Source organism: Crocuta crocuta, unplaced genomic scaffold (assembly GCF_008692635.1).
Source record: "Crocuta crocuta isolate KB4526 unplaced genomic scaffold, BGI_CrCroc_1.0 scaffold205, whole genome shotgun sequence".
Classification (NCBI taxonomy): domain Eukaryota; kingdom Metazoa; phylum Chordata; class Mammalia; order Carnivora; family Hyaenidae; genus Crocuta; species Crocuta crocuta.
This window is the reverse complement of record NW_027530644.1, coordinates 1,118,903-1,138,423: the sequence shown is the minus strand read 5'-3', so window position 1 is coordinate 1,138,423 and position 19,521 is coordinate 1,118,903.

The window sequence follows — 19,521 nt, the reverse complement described above, 5'->3', positions numbered from 1 at the left end:
TGAGAAATAAGTGTCTACTTTTAGTTTGGAGGGCTTTATAGGCTTGGATTCAAAGTCATAAATGACACTACAATGAATTCTACAGGTGTTAGTAAGTATTCTGGGAAGAGGCCAGTGTGTTCAAAAGACAGAAAAACTGAAGAAGGAAAAATATTTACCTAAATGTAAAATAAAAGTGTTAAGGTGATGTGAAGCTGCAGAAGACTTAAAGTTATTTAGTATTTGGGGGTTGCTCCACCCTGGATAGTCCTATAGGAGGTTAAGTATTCTGTCACCCTAGTATAATGTCATACTTGTTTTAGTCTTTTCTTTTTTTCAGTGCATTATAGGTGATATCATTATTAATATTTGTAGCATTATTTTGTCATTAGTTGTAAAAGTAGGATTTTCTTCTCTTAAATATGTTCTCTAAAAAGATTTCTCTTTCTCTAATATGGTTGAACTAAAGTTAGAGGTCATGATATTTGGTAAAATATATTTCTGGTTTGCCTTTGAATATATGACACATGTTTCTATGGAAGTAATTTGGAGAATATATAATTTGGTAAGCAATTGTAAGTTTATCTGACATACTGAGAAACAGAAGAAACTGGAAGATATTAGTGAAAGTTATATAGTATTAAATAAAAAAATGGTAATCCAATAAATTCAGAAAGATAATATGGACTATTCAGAGGTCTCTAGATAGCATTTATTATATATCATTTATTAGCTGTTAATATTCTTAATAATTCACTTTGACCATATGTCTTTAGTGTGTAACATGTTTATGCAAAATTCTCCATTAATCAAAATCTTTATCACTTTCACAACAATTTTACATTTGCTACTTTATTTGATGCTCACACAAAGACACTCAAAGCCTGGAGACAAATTATTAGTCCTGTGTTATGATGTTCATGGAATTATTATGAATAATTTGAAACTTTAGTTGTAATGTAGTATTTACTATATTTATTACTACTTTATTATATTTATTACTACTATATTTCCATATATTTTAATTCTCTCCAAGTTTTTAAGCCTCTGTGTTAGTAGTATGTAGCATATGCAGAAAGATATAGTCCAGTTCACATATTCAACAAATAGACCTTGTCTGCTAGGTGTGCAGAAGAAGAAAGACCATGTTTCTATCTTTGTGGGGCTTATGTTCTAGTAGGTAAAATAGTAAGTGGATCCATTTATTTTAATATTAAGTTAGGATGTAATATTTATTAGGTAATGATTGGGGCTTTGAAGAGAAATAAGGGAGAAGGGAGGGAACAGAGTGAAGGGAGTTTATGTTTTATAAAATGTGGTTAAGAAATACTTTTCTGATGGGTTAACATTTGAGCAGAAACCCGAGTGAGTGGAGAATGTAAATTTTGTGACATGCAGTGTATAGGGCATTTTTGGCATGGGGAATAGCACATGCAAAGGCTCTGAGATAGGTGCCTCCATGCAAAACTAATAAGACCAAAATGATTATAAAAGACTATAGGTTAAGACAAGATTATTAAAGGGGACTATTTACCTTATTTTGCTATTGCTGGCCACCAGAAGCTTGACTCTAATTGTTAGAAACAAATAATTCAAGTATTTGTTTATAAAAATATTTAAAGTGGAAATTTAACTTAGACTTTTCAAAGACTTCTAGATATTTTGAGAGTGACTTAACCTACACCCTGTAAAGAGATTTGTATAAATTGTTAAGTCCTTCAAAGTTATAAAAGGGTATATAGTGGGTTTCTTTTTCCTTAGAAAGGATTTATTAACCTTAGATATGATGATGACAATAATTTCTGTTACAGTTTAGTTAGGTATACTATATGTTCCACTTTAATTTGTTTTAGTTCTATGATAGCTCTCCATTTGACCCCTGTTACTAAATCTTTGCTTATGAGTTTGCTCAGAGTAGCATCTGAGCATTAGGACTTTTCAAATTGTTCACTCTACTTAGTTGAAGGTGGGAAGTATTCATTTTCCTTGGAAAGTAGGTGTCTATTTCTTTGGAAAGATACTACCAATGATCAGATTGTTCCAAAAATTCATGATGGAACCATGGAGAATTCACTGTGGAACCACTTCCCGCAGGGAGAGTGAGCCTTCATTGTTCATTACCTCATTTCTTCTGTAGGCCCTCAAGTTATTCTGATACTGAAGCTCACATTCATCTAAAAAGAATGTACTTTAAGGGAATTCTTATCTTACTGGCATAGAAAATGGAAATCCTTTTCCCTGCTAAGCGGTAGACCTGGAGATAAAGAAAGGAAGAGTCAGGGATAAGAACTGAGGTTTCCCTGGGAGGAGGAGACAAGGTACAGGAGAACCTTGAAAAAGCAAGTTTATGGTTCATCTCTGGATATACTTTGAGAAATTCTGAGCACTATACTCAGCGTGGTTTGAAAATGATAAGGCAAGGCAATAAGTTAAAATTGGTTGAGGCAAATGTCTAGGTAAGTGGGATTGAGATAGTAGTCTGGATATGGAGTCTAGGCAACCCAGAAGTTTCCTGTGCCCTACTGGCTGACATAGAAGTGCTTAAAAGAACCAAACCGTATGAGGGGGCTGCAGAGAGTGTGCCTGGGTGAGGTACATAGGCAATGACTTCTGCAGCTGACACTAGGACAGAGATGAAATGAGCCAAATGGGGCCAAACACATCTTAGCAGATATGGACAGAGAATTCTCAGTGACTAATTCAGTTAAACTTGATTGCAGGAGAAAGTTAACTCTCTGAGTCCAGAAGTTCCCTTGAGAGGGAAGCAGGGAGAATGAGGAAGGGAATAATAAAAAAAATACAGTGAGTTTACATAATGAAAAATCTGAGTTACTAATACCAAAAAGAAACTGTTTTGAACTTAAAAGGACCAGGCTCCCTTGAAGGTATTTAGAAGATTTTTTTTAAATCTACTGAGTGGAAATGGAAACTTGAGACAGATGACATCATCTTTGAGTTTTAAAAGAGCATTTTTTGTACATCTGAGTTATAGTGTGCAAATTTCAACTCTTGCTGTATTAGTATATTTGGCAGATTACAGAGTAAAAGACTTATTACAAGCCATGCAAGCTGCCATGAGCCCAAACTGATGAATTTGTAACTTTTCAACCACAAACAATCAAAAGAGGACATTTATGAAATTTCATCAACTCTTCTTTATTTTTATGTCTTTGAGAGAATTTCTACTCCCATCATCATATGGTCAAATTATGGTTGGAATTCCTCCCAGGGTATCCCTAATGTATCATTGTGAATCCTTTAGTTTCTAGAATTTAGTAGCATCTATCTTGGTTGCCTTGCTTCTCTAGTGTGTGCCCCAGCTCAGCAATCCAGGATCTTGAGGTCACCTCCCACATCCCGTGAGCCTGTCCCAACTAGTATCAGCATATCATCAATGGACCTAGCTTCCCTTTCAAAGGTAATGCTGTTGACTCTGAATAATACACATCAGATTGTATAGCTAGATAAAATCTTAGTGGTTTATTTTACATTGCAATCTGAAGCTGGTTTAATGACTCTCTTGCAAGCAGTCACTCAAGAATTCCACCTCTTTCCATCAACGTGACTATCATCTCAGAATCCTTTGGTCCTAGCCACATAGATAAAGGAAAGAGTATCCAAGATCATTTTGGGGATTAGGTCTAGAGGCAGCATACATCAATTTCATCCACATGTACATGGACTTGTTTTCTGTCTCAAGAGGTTATATAACTTTTTAAATTAAGTGCATGTCTGACGAGAGGCTGGCAAATATATAATAGCATGTGTGGGTGGGTGTACACTTGTCTGTCCTCTGGAGATAGATCAGGTAACTTTTTACCTCTGCTCACATACCATGCTCAAGAAAGACAACAGGAAATTCAAGCAGTCACTGCACTCACCTCAAAGCTCAGGACCTTAGGGCTCTGTCGTCCTTGCCATCAAGCCCAAATATACCTTCTCTTGGTCCTTTGATCAGCAAACAAAAGTAACAGGTAGTCCCTCCCTCCTCTCAACGCTCATCTCTTGTATACAGTAGTGATCAGGATAGGATAAACTTGGTAACATTCTCTTTGGGGAAAGAGAGGAAGGAAGACCCTCAGAAGTCCTAGGACCAAGGTCATTCTGGTATTTTGTGCAACAAGCGCTGTAAACTATTTTAGGTGGCTGGGAAAACTCTTGGTCGGCCTCCTGTTTTGTTCTCTAGGAAGGAATCTCTTATCTGGTATCATTTGAGCCTCTTTGCCCTGTGAGAAGATTTTCCTTATCGGTTTTCTCTTTGGCCGTATCTGAAATGGCTGTTGATGGTTCTATCCCTTTAAAACCTGTCTCTTACTAGTGGATGTTCAAAAACCCAGGACTTTTAAGTCCTGGTCAATCAAGTTGTTATTATTTTTTCATTTGGACTCTGGTTGTTTAGATAATATATTTTTCTTTAAAAAAATTAATGTATATTTATATCAGAGGGAGAGAAAAAGAGACCAAGCCCAGGTGGTGGAGGGGCAGAGAGAAAGGGAGACACAGAATCTGAAGCAGGCTCCAGGCTCTGAGCTGTCAGCACAGAGCCTGACATGGGGATCAAAGTCAGAAACCACAAGTTCATGACCTAAGCTGAAGTTAGGCGCTCAACCCACTGAGCCACCCCGGTGCCCCTAGATGATATATTTTTCTAAAAACTTTAGTGGGCTTCTGAAATCTTTTCTTCCACCCATTTCCATTTGGGAATCGTCATACTCAAAGTTCTTTTCTCCACATGATTTTCAAGCTGATTGATTTTATTTCCTTACCATACTATCTCTTGGCTTAATGGATGCCTGCTTGAGACTGTCTCCAACATTGTATTTGGGTAGGGAAGTCACACTTGTAATACGATTGTTGCTACAGACTTAAAGATTACTGATTAAGACATTTTTTCCTCAAAATTTCTTTCAAATTTTTTTTCCTCTTGCTGATTGAAGTCCAAAAACAAATGGTTTTCCAATGCTTCCAGGCCCAATTCACAGTCAGGGAGAAAATTTGGAGGCAAGAGACCTGAATTCATAGGGCTTGTTCACAAGACTCAAGAAATATACTAACAAAAACATTTGGAGTCAACATGCAGGCATTGCCTTTGTGCCAAGGAAATATGCTACAGAAATGTACAGAATTCGAAAGTGGAGAAGGCAGGGCTTGAAGAACATGTGGCAGCAGTCCAACATCCCAATGTCCCTTGGGGTACAAGCCTCAGTTGTACCTTTAGTTCACATATCTGCTGCAGGTGATTCTTCATTTGAAACAAAGGTAGAACAGTGAGAATCTTCTCAAATAAAATTCCTGGGGCATCTGGGTGGCTCAATTGGTTGAGTGTCTGACTCTTGATTTCTGCTCAGCTCATGATTTCACAGTTTGTGGGTTCAAGCCCCACATCAGGCTCTGTGCTCACTATATAGAGCCTGCTTGAGATTTCCTTCTTCCCCTCCCTCACTCATTCTCTATTTCTCTTTCTCTAAATATAAATAAACATTTTATAAAAAGAAAAGAAAAGAAATTCCTAACAAAACATAGTGATGTGATTTTTAGGGTATATTACTAAATTGTCATTATCTTTCTCTCTTCTCTCTTCCCTGAATTCAAGCTTTTTGTCTTGTCTTTGTGGCTCCTCTAACTAAGAGAGGCTTATATTCAAATGTCACCAAAAATGAAATAAAACAAACTACCGACACTGAAAGTAAGCAAAAATAACAATTAGATTCTCAAGGGCCTAATAATCTAAAAAGACTATTTATGATATATTTGAAGAAATGAAAGATATAATAGAAAATCATGAAAAATACTATAAAATAACCAGCAGAAATTAAAAATAATCAAAGAACATTTAGAAATCAAAAATGAAAAATTTCAGGTTGAAAACTTAATGAGTGGGCCAAACAACACACGAGACACAGCTAAGTAAAGAATCAGTGGACTTACGATATTACCAATAGTATATGATCTTAGCATTAAATGTTATCACTTTAAAAATATTTACTATATATAGACAAATAATATTAATAAGGAATTTAGGGGTGCATGGTGGCTCAGTTGGTTGTCTGACTTCAGCTCAGGTCATGATCTCACTATTTGTGAGTCTGAGCCCTATGTTGGGCTTTGTGCTCTGAGCTGACAGCTCATAGCTTGGAACCTTCTTCAGATTCTGTGTCTCCCTCTCTCTATGCCTCTCCCCATCTCATACTCTGTCTCTGTCACTCTTTCAAAAATAAATAAACATTAAAAAATTAATAAGGAATTTAGAAAACAAAATGTATATATGACCGTTAAAGACAGTGTTTAAAAATTACATTCTCACTTGCATTTAAAAAATAAGTAACAGCATATTTTGTGTATTAGTTTGGCAAGGATTAAAGAGTGATAGCAAATGTTGGCATGAGTTTGGGAAACTCCACACACTCCTCTTAGAAGCAAAAATTGGCTTAACTTTTGTGAACGATACTTGTTTTGAAGGGTGTAATCTGCTAAGACTTTGACTCAGACATTTCACTCAAAAATTTTTTCCATTAGGAAAATAATTACACAGATGTACCAAGATGTTATGTAAGAAACAAAAAACAAACAAACAAAAAAAACCCTGTTCCTTGAAGGATTCTTTGTAATAGGAATGAACTGTAACTATCATAAACAGTTAAAATATCCGAGTTTTCCTTAAATGTGTTTTGTTGTTACATTGGGATGGCAAATAGCTATTAACAATAATTGGGTGGATATTTATTGACAAGGAAAGGTATTCATGGTATAGTCAGTGAAAGAAGCAAGTTTTATAAAAATATTTGAATACTTTTATGTATTTCTAAATGTGGGCATACTTTGATACATGTATGTACCTAGGAAAAAATCTAAAAGCAGATAAGGCAAAATTTAAATGTTCAATATCTCTGCATATTTGAATTTCAAGTGATTTTAAATCACCTTTTTCTATGTAGCATTTTTATTTTTAATATTTCTTCTATTAAATGAACATGCATTACCCATGTGATAATTTTTATAGAAGAATACAACTTCCTGATTTGAGAGGCAGAAATGGTGACATCATTAACTTACTTGATTGCTGATGCAGTTGAAAAATTCCCCCAGGATGTTTCCTTTTTTGTTGTTGTTGTTGGCGCTTCTGTGATTTGTATGCTCACAAGCTTTACAGATTTATTATTTTAGCTTTTTCCTTACTTAAGGAATTTAGAAGTCTATATGTATTTAAATTAATAAACTTGGCTTCTCATTACACTTGCATTTCCATGACATTGTATGGCCATGTTTACGTGCATAGCATTAAGAAGCTAAGTTGTGCCAGTCTTAATTATGGAGACAATACTTATCTCTGACAGCCTGTCACCCCCAACAGCTACTCCAAACCATCACAGCTCTACTCAAGCCAGACTCTGCCATTTCCTCTCCTCACACTCAGCAGATAATCTACTTGTGCTGTAGACTGAGACTTTCAAATCCCATCCTGTCTCACTCCTTCACTCTTTTCCATTCACAGTCACTGAGACATTTATCTGCATCTCCATATATCCATATGTCCATCACACCTCCCTCCATTCTATGGAAAGGATTGTCCTTCCACCTGGGTCCCAGATCACATCCCCTGTCACCTCCTTGGTAATCTTTAGTCTGTCGCGATCTCACATTTTCTTCTGTATGTTTCTCTTTGTTGCTTCACTTTCCTCTGCACATAAGCAAGTTAAATTTCTTCAGCCTAAAATAAAAACAAAGAAAACAACCCCCTCCATGGAAAAACCCACATTTTTCTTTGAACTTTTCTTAGGACAGTTACAGATGTAGGCATCTGTGATCATGTTGAGCTCTATTAAACACTTCGAGTCTGGTACTATAATGGTTTATGGGGTTACATAGACAAACAAGGCATGTGCCTTTGAGGAGTTTAGTATTGTCCTTGTATATACGTAGAGCCCTGAGTGAGATCAACATAATTGCTTACAAGTGGAGCTTCACCTGGGTTAGAGGCAGGTTCTATGACTTCTACTGGGGAATCTTTGAATAAGGAGGATATTACTAATTAATTAAGTAAAGATTCCAGATATTTTTCCAGTCTATGTAAGGGAAGTGTGGATGTCAGTTGGCTAGTAGATGCCAAGCACCTTCTTTTCTTCACTGTCAAGATTCTGAAAAGAAGGCTGCAGGGTCACGTGTACTGCCGTCAGGCTTCTCCTCTATCCACAGAACCAAAAATGACAGCAATTTTCTGCATACTTCTCTTTCTTGACTTCTCAGAGATGTTTGGCATTTGACCACCTCTCTATTCCTGAAACTCCTTTCTTCCTCCACATCAGAGATACTTCCCTTGCCTCTCTGGCTACTTTTCTTCAGAGATCGTTTATGGTCCTCTTTTCTTCTATTTCTTCTCTGCCCTGTTCTCTCTCATTTTTTATCTGGCCTATTTTGTCTTCATCTGTGACTTCTACTCCCATGTGTATGTGAAAAGTATTGAGGAAGGAATGGATTAAAGATGTATTTAATCCATAAACAAATCTTGGGAGAACGGAGGAAAGGAGAAGCTAAGTGTCATTTACAGGATCTCATATGGACTAAGCTAGAAATTTCCTGAATTCGCCCTGGATGTCCTAACTGCACAGTATTCCTATACAATGTTTCTGAAAACAGTGGAAACCATTCCACCCCACAATGTACTAAGATGTAACATGAGAGATATTTAAGTTGGTACTTTCACCCTCCTTCAATAGCTCTCTCTTTTTTCTTTAATGTGCTATTTATTATCACTTGTAAGAATAAACTTTACCATGGATACCATGTTGCTTTAACAATAAAATTCTCAATATCACTGAGAGTAACTTAAAACTATGCAACTGGCAACATGGGGTAATAGATATTAATAAATAAGTTCACATAGTCTAATGTTATTATAATCAAGCATACACACACACACACACACACATATATACATGCATAAACTATATCAATATGCAAACCTATTGTATGGAATTTCTACAACTTATACACTTAAAAAATTTTTTTAATGTTTATTTTTGACAGCAGTGCACAAGAGTGGGGAAGGGGCAGAGAGAGGGAGCCAGAGATCCAAAGCAGGCTCCACGCTGTCAATATTGGGCTTGAACTCATGAACCATGAGCCCAAGTTTGATGCTTAACTGACTGAGCCACAAAGGTGCCCCCTCCAACGTATACCCTTATATGATTAATGTATACATGTAGTTTTGTATAGAGTAGTCTTTTGCAGAATGCTTTGGTGGCCTCACAAGGTAGGGCACCAGAAAAGGGCATGTTTCCACAGCTTTGACAGTGTGTTTCAGCTCAACCTTGATAGTGCTGCCAGCCCCATACCTCACAGATGGAGCCCTTCCCCAGCCCACCAGGCCGCTCCGCTCTTCTGATGCTCCTGCCCAGTTCATGGGTGTCAGGGATCTATCTCCATGACTCATAGGCCCCATGACGATCCAAAGAGGTGACGCAAGGTTTACTCCTTCTGTACTTCCCTCCTTTATGTTGGACACAGGGCAAGATGAGGGTAAACTGAGTGACAGGTGACGTGCAAGCACACGTGTGTGTACAGGCAGCAAGCTGGGCCCCTCACATAGGTGGTCACTGTGAGCAGAGCTGGCTGAGATGCATTCGGTCAGAGTGTGTACAAGGGAAGAATGGCCTATTCTCCCCAGCATCACTTAGGCACTCAGCATACAGGGCGGAAAGGGCTAAGTAGATTCTGCTTCAGTCCTTTGCAGAGGAATTGAGAGAAGGATGAAACCAGCCTTGGTCCGGAAGGCGCAGTAGGGTCTTCTTGTTTGAGGTCTCTGTGTGCCTCTGTTACTCTCATCTGCCAGGCAGATAACCCCGGGGCCACAGGAACTGTAGTAAGTAGCCATTGTAATATGTGTGTGGGGTGCACATGAACTTAATTCTTTGCAAATATAACCTGGTCTGTTTGCAAGTAGAATTTAAAATGTGATTATTTTAGGTTGCTAACTTTTAATGCATTTCCAGGAAGGCAAATACATGTATATAGACTTCCTGAACATGCATGGGAGAAAAACAGACAAAACAATCCTGAAAGGATGAATAGTGAACATCTAACAGTTTGTTTCTGAGCATTCTATATGCTTATTGTTTTCTTTGCTTTACTCTTTGTTTTTCTGAGTATGAAAATTATCAAGTACTATTTTATACCTAGGATAAGTGTCCAGAATACAAAACTTCAGTCTGTTTACACTAAGATTGGTGGCCTCCAATCTGCAATACCTAGTAATTAATTAGTATCTGTAATAATGATTAGAAGGATTAGATCTTCAACTATTCCTAAGACTTGTTTGGCTAGTCTTTAACCAGTCATTTTGCTGAAGTTTCGCAGGATTTGTTTTTAAAATAAAATTTTTATAGGCAAATACTTTGGGTATTGCTCAATCAGAACACTTTATTCCATCAAATTCTCAAGCTGTTAACCAAAGAATGAAATCACGATGAGATCATTAAAAAGGCCATTTGGCGCTTTAGAAGTCATTCCACACACTATTTATTAAGAAAGGCTCTTATCTATGCCAATGAAATCATGGTGACTAATAGTTCTAAAATCGATATTATTATGATGCATTTAAGTTCCTAACTAATTATCATATGTCAACATTTGAGCATGATTTACAAATTCTATCTTGTCAGAGAATTTGTTGTCTTCATTACCAGAATGGGAAAAATAAAGAAAGTTAAATGACATACCCAAGGACGTACATCATCATTTTAAATATTTGGAAATGGAACTCTGGTCCCTGACATCTAATTAAGTGTTATATTCATTAGGAGCATATTTCCCACCAACTGTGCCATTTTCATTAAATAATCCTTCAGGAATTCACTTACTTGAAATGTTCTCTGTGAACAGTAATCGTAATTTAGCTTTATTTGTATACTTCAGTTTGCGTTTTGAGAATTACCCGAATCCTTTCTCAGAGTGGTCATGAGAAGACAGAGTCAGAGTATGGAGAAATATAGTATAATACTAAGAGATAAACTTGAAAGTGTTTGGAATAAGAATCTCATTATAAAATTTCCCCCCCTCAGATATTAATTCCATTTAAATCTGTTTTCTCGAATTTTATAGCAAGTGAGACAGATACAGAAAAACTTTTCCTTAGGCTTTTAACATTTGCTTCAGATTTGAGCTGTCACTGTTGCAAACTTTCTTCCTTGCATTAGTTTTGTCCCACTTTATTTTAGTCCTCTTGAAACCACTAGAAAAGTAAAACGATTGAATATTTTAATATTTAAAAATTTGTGGGTAAAGTTTGGGATACATGGAGGTCTCACTTTATATTTGGTTTGAGTTACTTTGTTCACTTTTAGTTTTAATAAAATGTGAAACAAGACCAAACTCTCTAGTGTATAAGCCTGTTTATTTTATTGTGCTCTGTTTAGTTATTCAAGAAAAAAAAGTTACAGAAGTGTAATCATTGCCATCTGTTGTATTTGAAGTAAAATCTAGCCCAAAAGTCAAAAAAGTCATGGCAACAACCTATGAAAACAACTGCAATAATATCAACTCACTATGGTTACTGGTGAAACTTTATTTTTCTCCCAAATGAAGTAAGTTTCCTTAGAGGATTATTTTAACATTTGATTTATATCATTATTAAATTTGCCTCCAAAATCATCAAAGTCTCAATAACGCTGTTATTTAACTCTGCCTGATAGGAGATTAGCAGATATTTCTGTCACTCTGACTCAAACCTCCTTAGAACTCCCTCTTTGGAGAATATTATTTTAAAGAACTTCTTAGGATACGACTTTACAGAGAAATTTGTGTATATATTCCTGTGCATTTCTCCAGAGTATTCAATGGTTAATGTTGCAGGCAAATATAAAAATCATGCAAATTTGGTCAAGTATAGGATTTTCATTGTGGCTTAAAACATTTGTTCATATAGCGGTGCTGCCTTAGGCCATATTTTTGTCATGTTTTTCTTTAGAAATTGTACTTGTAAAGCATTAGGTGGTCTTCAAGGTAGACATGTCTCATATGAGATTGCTCTCTCTTGAGACAATAAAGGCATAATATGGCACTGTTGGCTTCTTTTGAAATCAGCAGAACTATTATTTAAAGACACTCATTGGAATTGCCAATGTATTTACTTGCTTTTTTACTTTCCAGAAGGGAACTCTAATTACCCTACCAAAGGAATAAAAAGACATTCTGCTACATCTGTACATACATATTTTAAAATCATTTTAATCCCTCTAAATATTTTTCAATAGAAAATATAATCAGGGACACCTGGCTGGCTCAGTCTATGGAACACGTAACTCTCGATCTAGGGGTTTTGGATTCAAGTCCCACACTGGGTGTAGAGATTACTTAAAAATTAAAAAAAAATCTTATTTCTAGATCAGAATAACCCTAAAGAATATGGAAGGGTTTTGTAATTCCTGTATCTTGTTGTTAAATCAAATATCCTTTGAAAAAATCTTTTTTAAAAAAGAAAATATTATCAGAGTTATAGATAGACATTCAAGAACATAACATATTTTAGAGAAATTAGCATAAAACTTACCATCAATTTATTTCATTTATTTCTCTACTTCTATTCCAGGAGAGAAATAACTCTATAGATTTACCCAAATAATTTAAATTATTGATACCAAATGATCATTTCTAATATAAAATTAATTATCACTACTTTTGATACCTGAGAAAAGTATTGTGATTTATAAATAATATAAATTTGAAAGCACCCTCATTTTTTTAGGACAAAGTTTTATGAAAGCGTATTATTGCAACTTCTACATTAGTAAAATTTGAATTAACATGGTTTAAATTTATTTTTAGTGTTTATTTTTGAAAGAGAGAGAGACAGAGTGTGGGTTGGGGAGGGGCAGAGAGAGAGGAAGATACATAATCTGAAGCAGGTGTAAGCTCTGAGCTGTCAGCCCAGAACCCAACATGGGTCTTGAACTCACAAACCACAAGATCATGACCTGAGCTGAAGCTGGACGCTTAACTGACTAAGCCACCCAGGTGCCCCTGAATGAATATGGTTTATAGTGTTGGCAGAGCTTGTGCGTTTGTGGAGTATTTGGTAGAGAAGCAAATGTGTAGAAGAAAAGACATTAATTCATTGAACATATATCTTGCTCACTTGTTCCATACCAGGCACTATGCTAGGGATTGCATGGACTTCGTAGCTGATCTTTAAGGAATCATAACTGATTCATAACTGATAACTGATTTTTATCTGTTTATTATTAACTGATTATTTCCTAGAAATAAATAAAACATTAAAAAAAAAAGAGAGAATCAGATGCTTAACCAACTGAGCCACCCAGGCACTCCTACTTGTACAGTCTTCATGCCAGGCCACAAAAGCCTGGAAATTAAAGCCTGTAGGGATCATAACTTGAATAATAAACATTGTTCCTTTGACTGTATTCCCCATCATTAAAACTATTTTCCCTGGATATTTTCCCTGGATGTTTCTAGGACTTCTCAGACAGTGCTTATATGTTTTTAGAGTAGGATGTTCTAGCTCTAGTAACCACCTGCCTTTTTTTCTTTCTCCATTTATTCTTTTTCTTCTGATTTGGTTATATGTGCTTAGTAAAAGCTGGTAGGCAACTTACCTGAGTTACTGAATGCCATCAGTAGCTTCACTGTGTGTGTGTGTGTGTGTGTGTGTGTGTGTGTGTGTACACACCTTGTTGCCTCTTTTCATTATCAAAGACACCACACTCATTTGCTGAACTGAGATGACTTTACTCTGGTCCCCACCCCCAAACTCAAAGTAGCAAAGCAGGGTTTTCCTGGGTGTGCCAAAAATGTTGTTTCACACTTACTGAAAATTTAATGCCCCAAAGATGTCACAGTTGAAGCTGCTCTATAAAGCTGTGTGAGCACCCTAAACATGCCTGGAGAGCCAATGGTCCTCAGACTCTATAATCATGGTATGCGCCCTAAAATTTAGAAAATTCTTTCTTTCTCCCTTTATAGTGTGTATACCAATAAAATTAAGAATTTTAGTAAAGTCGTCTTTTTTTTTCACTTTCTGGTAGCTCCCTCTCTTCCTGTGATTGAGACACAGGTCCTTAGGGATAGAGATGACAGGTTGTATAAAAAATCACTCAGGTCTTCACCTAATGAGGGTTTTACTGGCTCAATCTTGTATGGCTACTCTTAATTTCCTTAAAGCCTTTACCACAGTTCACTGTCTTCATGCAGATGTATTATTTGTGTCCAACTCACCTGTCCTGAACTTGTCTAAATCCTAAAATGAGAACAGTTTATCCTGTGCCACAAAAATTAAGAAAGAGACCAGGAGTTTTAGGACTTCAGAGAGAAGGAAAACCTTTGTCTGAGAACATTACATAATTTGATGTTTGGGCTGATATCTGAAGTACTGAGGAAAGGATATGGCTAGATATGCAGAGTTATGAAATTTCAAGTTGTAAATGAGAACCAGCAACAACAAAATCCCAGCTTGTGTGGCAAATTTTATTCATAAAAGGCTTAACATAGGGAATTAAAGTCTTCTAAAATGTACGGCAGGGCTGAAGGAGTGCGGTCTAAGCTGGTCCTTTAGGAAAACTTCCCAGAGCCTCACAAGACTGACCCACGAGAATCTTTTCATGCTTCTTCTCAGATTGCCATGGGCACTACTATGTTTAAGAACACCTCAAGGGAGCCAATATTCACAGGGTGAGAAAGCTGCTCTTGCTGCCGCTGTAGTCTCCAGGCACTGAGCAACCTGGAGAGGGAACGGTGCAGTGATTTACAGGAATGTCTCACATCCTTACAGACTTTGTTTTCCAGTGGTGAAAACTGCCTCTGGCTCACTTTTCTTTCTCATTCTAAAATTTGTGCAAGTACATCTAATTGGTGACAGCTAATTTAAATCCAGAACCTCAGCTGAAAGATAGATCAGGGCATAATTACACCACAAAAATTGGCAAATAATACACGAGAGCTTCCCTCTCCACCTCCCTACAGAACATTGTTTTTTTAAACATTTATTAGCACATCGCTGATACATTGACTCGATCTACAGTATCTTTCAGAATCTTGTACAACATATGTAATATGTAAATAAAAGTGTAAAATTAGAATTTTATAAGGTTATAAGATTCAAATTTTCAGGAAAGATTTGATGTTGATGGGTAAAAGCATGCCCTTTTGTTATTTTTTGGTAAAGATTCATAAAAACAAAGGCACTGGACTTCATAACCTCAGTATGGCATGGTGTAAAAAGGAACTAATGTGCAAAACATAAAGTAGGCAGCTGGTATTATGAGCCTACTTAAATCAGCACACCTACTTATATGTTCCTATTCAAGAATAGCACATTTATTAATAACCTGTCTTCTCTGTTTTGACCAAACTTTACAGTTTGAAGCTATCTAAAAATAGAGATACTATGTAGATATAATATGATACAATGATCTTTTTTCCTACCATCCAAACATCATAAATATTATCGTGTCCAATTGGAATTATATATACTCAGTGGCAAAAAATATGTATCATTAGTGGCTGAGGCAGTTTATTCACATGAGTATACATATTTTCAGTTTATGTCATGATGAAAATTATTCTAATAGTCTTTTTAAAGAGTTGTATGTAGGTTGGTAGAAAGGATTTTAATAAGCCCTTGACCATTTTTTAAAATAATTAATGATAATTGGATTCATTTTTGTTTTTTGCTTTTTTTCAGACTCTAATTTTTTTAATGTTTATTTACTTTTGAGAGAGAGACAGAGACAGACCATGAGTTGGGGAGAGCAGAGAGAGAAGGAGACATAGAGTCTGAAGCAGGCTCCAGGCTCTGAGCTGTCCATATAGAACTTATACAGGGCTAGAACTCACGGACCTCGAGATCACGACCTAAGGTGAAGTTGGATGCTTAATCAATTAAGCCATCCAAGCACCCCATAATTGGATTTATTTTGACTCAAGCCAAAGTTACCATCTTTTTTCTTTTAAATTTCAACATATTCCTAAATGCCATGTGGATATAAACTGAAGAAAAATCCAAACGGCTTTGTTTTTATAGAATTAAGGTTAAATCTTGTATGGGAAGACACTCTATCCTCTTTTAAACTGTATTTAAGGTCCCTAAAAGGATGGAACTTTAAAGAAGAGTGGAAATAACTACAACTTACACAGAGTTAATGACAAGAAGCAACGTGATTGTGTGGACTCTAGACATTTATTGAGCGCTCAGAACGAGTCTGACATTGTTCGACATTCTGGAGCTAGACAGATGAAAAAGCTGCCTAATTGTGAGGAGATTACAGTTGCCCTTCTGTATGCTTTGGCTATGAAGATGATCGACATGCCTGAAGTTTGAGCTCCCCTCAGGCAGGAGCAGCTTCTTTGGATTATGCTGGGAAATGTTTGAATAATAGGAAAAGAGCTAATTAATCAAACAAAGCTTTAAGATGATCTGAAGTCTCCAGGAGAGAACTAGGGATGTCAGTTGTAGGATAGGAGCCTGCTTGACAGCCATGCTAGCAGCCAGTGGGAGTCTTCTGGCCGGCCGGGTGCAGTGTGGTGAGCTGGCAGACACTGTAAGAAAGCATATGCCCCTGAAAAGCTGTGTCACAAGAAGTGAGCCTGTGAGAGAAGGTTCTACAGACACGGACGGCGCTAGACTTTGAGGAGGTTACTTCCCTTGTGCCAGTGAATGCAGGGAGACTTGCTTGTCGACTATTAAGAATGAGTCAAGCAAATATTTATTGTTTTTCATCGTGACAAACAGGAGAGACTGAGCTTGTGTAGCTGGGCTGATTGCCTAAATTTTCTGAGTGAGAACTTGAAGCAAGAGAGGGCTGATACCCCTAAAAATAACCAATCTTTGGTGATGTTGGCCTTTTTTGAAGCTAGAGTTACAATAATAAGAAAAAGAGATTGATGTCAGTGACATGAAATCCTCTAAAGTTACCTACTCTTCCCTGTTTTTTAAAACATTTAATTGGAAATCTATTTGAAGGTCTTTCAGATAAAATGAATTCCTGGTCACTAACTTCCAGCTTTACCTCTTCCATTCTGGTGGTAAGGACAAAATAATAGAGAAACTTAGAATTAATGCTGGCAACGAGGAAAAAATGCAGTAGATTTGCCATAAAATTTCAGGAATTTATGCTCGATACAGTGTAGCTTGATAGGATCTCTAAAAGCCAAATTTGAAATTTTCCCTCTTGGTGAAGTAGGTTAGCATTGAGAATTCTGGAAAATTCTGAGGGCACCCTTGGGAGAGGAAGAAACATTCCATTTGGACTCACTTTCATATCTGAAATGTAGGCATTTTAATGGACCTGCATCCAAGGAGCAATGAGACTCAGCTAACTACAGACTCAGAAGTAAGATGCAAACCTTATTAGACAGCTTTATGCTAATAAGATAATTTGAAAAGTAATCCAAGACAAAAAGCTAATAAAATAAATGTAGGGGAAAGGAGAACCAGACTAGAAACAGGTCGAAATACAAAAGAAATTAGCTACGTGAGCTAAGAAAGTTAAGAACTCAATAACAGAATTAAAACCTGCATTATAAACTACAAGGATTCTAGTCTAAGGTCAACCTAATGAAGGAAATTTAAGTTTCCGTGGAAGGTCTGGTAGCTGGGGATTAAAAAAAATGAACTAAGACCAGAATTTGAAAACAGATTGTTGCTCTTATTTAAAACAACAACAACCACAACAAACTAAAAAAAAGAACAAAAATAAACAAAAACAATAAAAAAGACAATAGACAATAGTCAAAGAAATAAAGGAAGAACACTTTCTCAGCCACAATTAGACTTTAATCTACACAATAGATCTCCCCTGGAACACAGAAAATGTTAATGAAAAGAAACTAACATCACGACAGAATCTGTGAAATCTTTGAATTTGGAAATCCGAGAAACAATCATATAGCATTTGGTCAGAAGAAAAATGTCAGTTTTAAGGAAGGTGAAACCAGTAGAAACCCTCAAACTCAACACATTAAATACAAGGAGATAATGGAAAAACATTTGTGTTTTTTAATCAAAAAATTTTTTAACGCTCATTTATTTTTGCGAGACAGAGAAAGAGTACCAGTGGGCGAGGGATAGAGAAAGGGAGACACAAAATCTAAAGCAGGTCAGGACAGCAGAGCCAGATGCAGGGCTTGAATTCAGGAACTTAGATTACGATCTGAGCCGAAGTTGGATGCTTAACTTACCGAGACACCCAGGCACCCCAAAACATTTGTACTTAAAAAAAAGTTTAATTTTTATTTGTTTTTGAGAGAAAGAGACAGTGGAGAGAGCGAGCAGTGGAGGGGCAGAGAGAGAGAAAGGGAGACACAGAATCTGAAACAGGTTCCAGGCTCTGAGCCGTCAGTAAAGAGCCTGATGTGGGGCTCAAACCCGCAAGCCATGAGATCGTGACCTTAGCCAAAGTCAGATGCTCAACTGACTGAGCCACGTAGGCATCCCAAAACATTTGTATTTTTAAGGGAAAATTTGTGATCTAAAATTTATCAGCTAATTTGGTATTCATTTGCATTGATATGTCTTTTTATAAGAATGTTAGTGAAAATTGAAACAAAAAAGTAAAATGAGATTTAGATACTTAGAAATATGTGCAGAATGCAAATGTCATGAGAAAACTAAAATACACTGAAAAATAACAGCAATAATTCACTGGATCTAATGTGTCAGATGATATTGTTGATAGCATAACAAGGATTTGGAAAAAGTAATGTATGGAGGAATTATACAAGCATGAACATATATGACTAATAAGTATGTCAAAATTTAGAAAATTTTCAAAAAGTGAAAAACTCTGATGGTAAATTTAATAAGCCTAAAATCAGAAATAAATAACCAGAAATCATAAAAATGAGAAAGTTATAGGTAAAAGAAATTGTTTGCCATATGAAAAAATTTATAAAATCTTAACTAATCAAATAGAAAAGAATATACTTCTGAGAACTGACATTTGGAGGTTAAAACCAAAATCAAATATAATAGCTATAAGATCGTAACAACTTTTATAATTTTTATTGCAAACTACTTACAGAGTTTCTGTCTTATGTCCAGCACTGTTCCAGAAATAAAAGATACACCAATGTTCTACATCTAGCAATAGGGAGAGAGATAATAAGATAAAACCATAATAAATAAGTACATTGTATTAGCAAATGATAATATACTCAGGGAAATATGAAAAGTAGAATAGGGGAAAGGTGGTTGGGATTATGGAACACAGCTATCAGTGGGATAGTTTGGTCTGAGAGCTCTCAGTAAGAAAGTGTTATTTGGACAAACACTTGAAGCAGATGAAAATTGTCATCATTGCTATTGTAGGGAAGAGTGATGCAGGCAGGAAAAATAGCTAGTGCCACATCCATTCCTCCTGGACATCCAGCTAGATTATTCTTCTTTGTAGTCTGGGAGGGGACATAAAATGAATTCTTGAATGTGGGCAGAAGGGATTTATGCCTTTTCTAAAGGCTGCCCTTAAAAGCTGCAGTCCAAGTTTTGGCTAGCTCCCTCTTCTCTTTTCTCTTTGTCTATCCCTTTCTCTATCT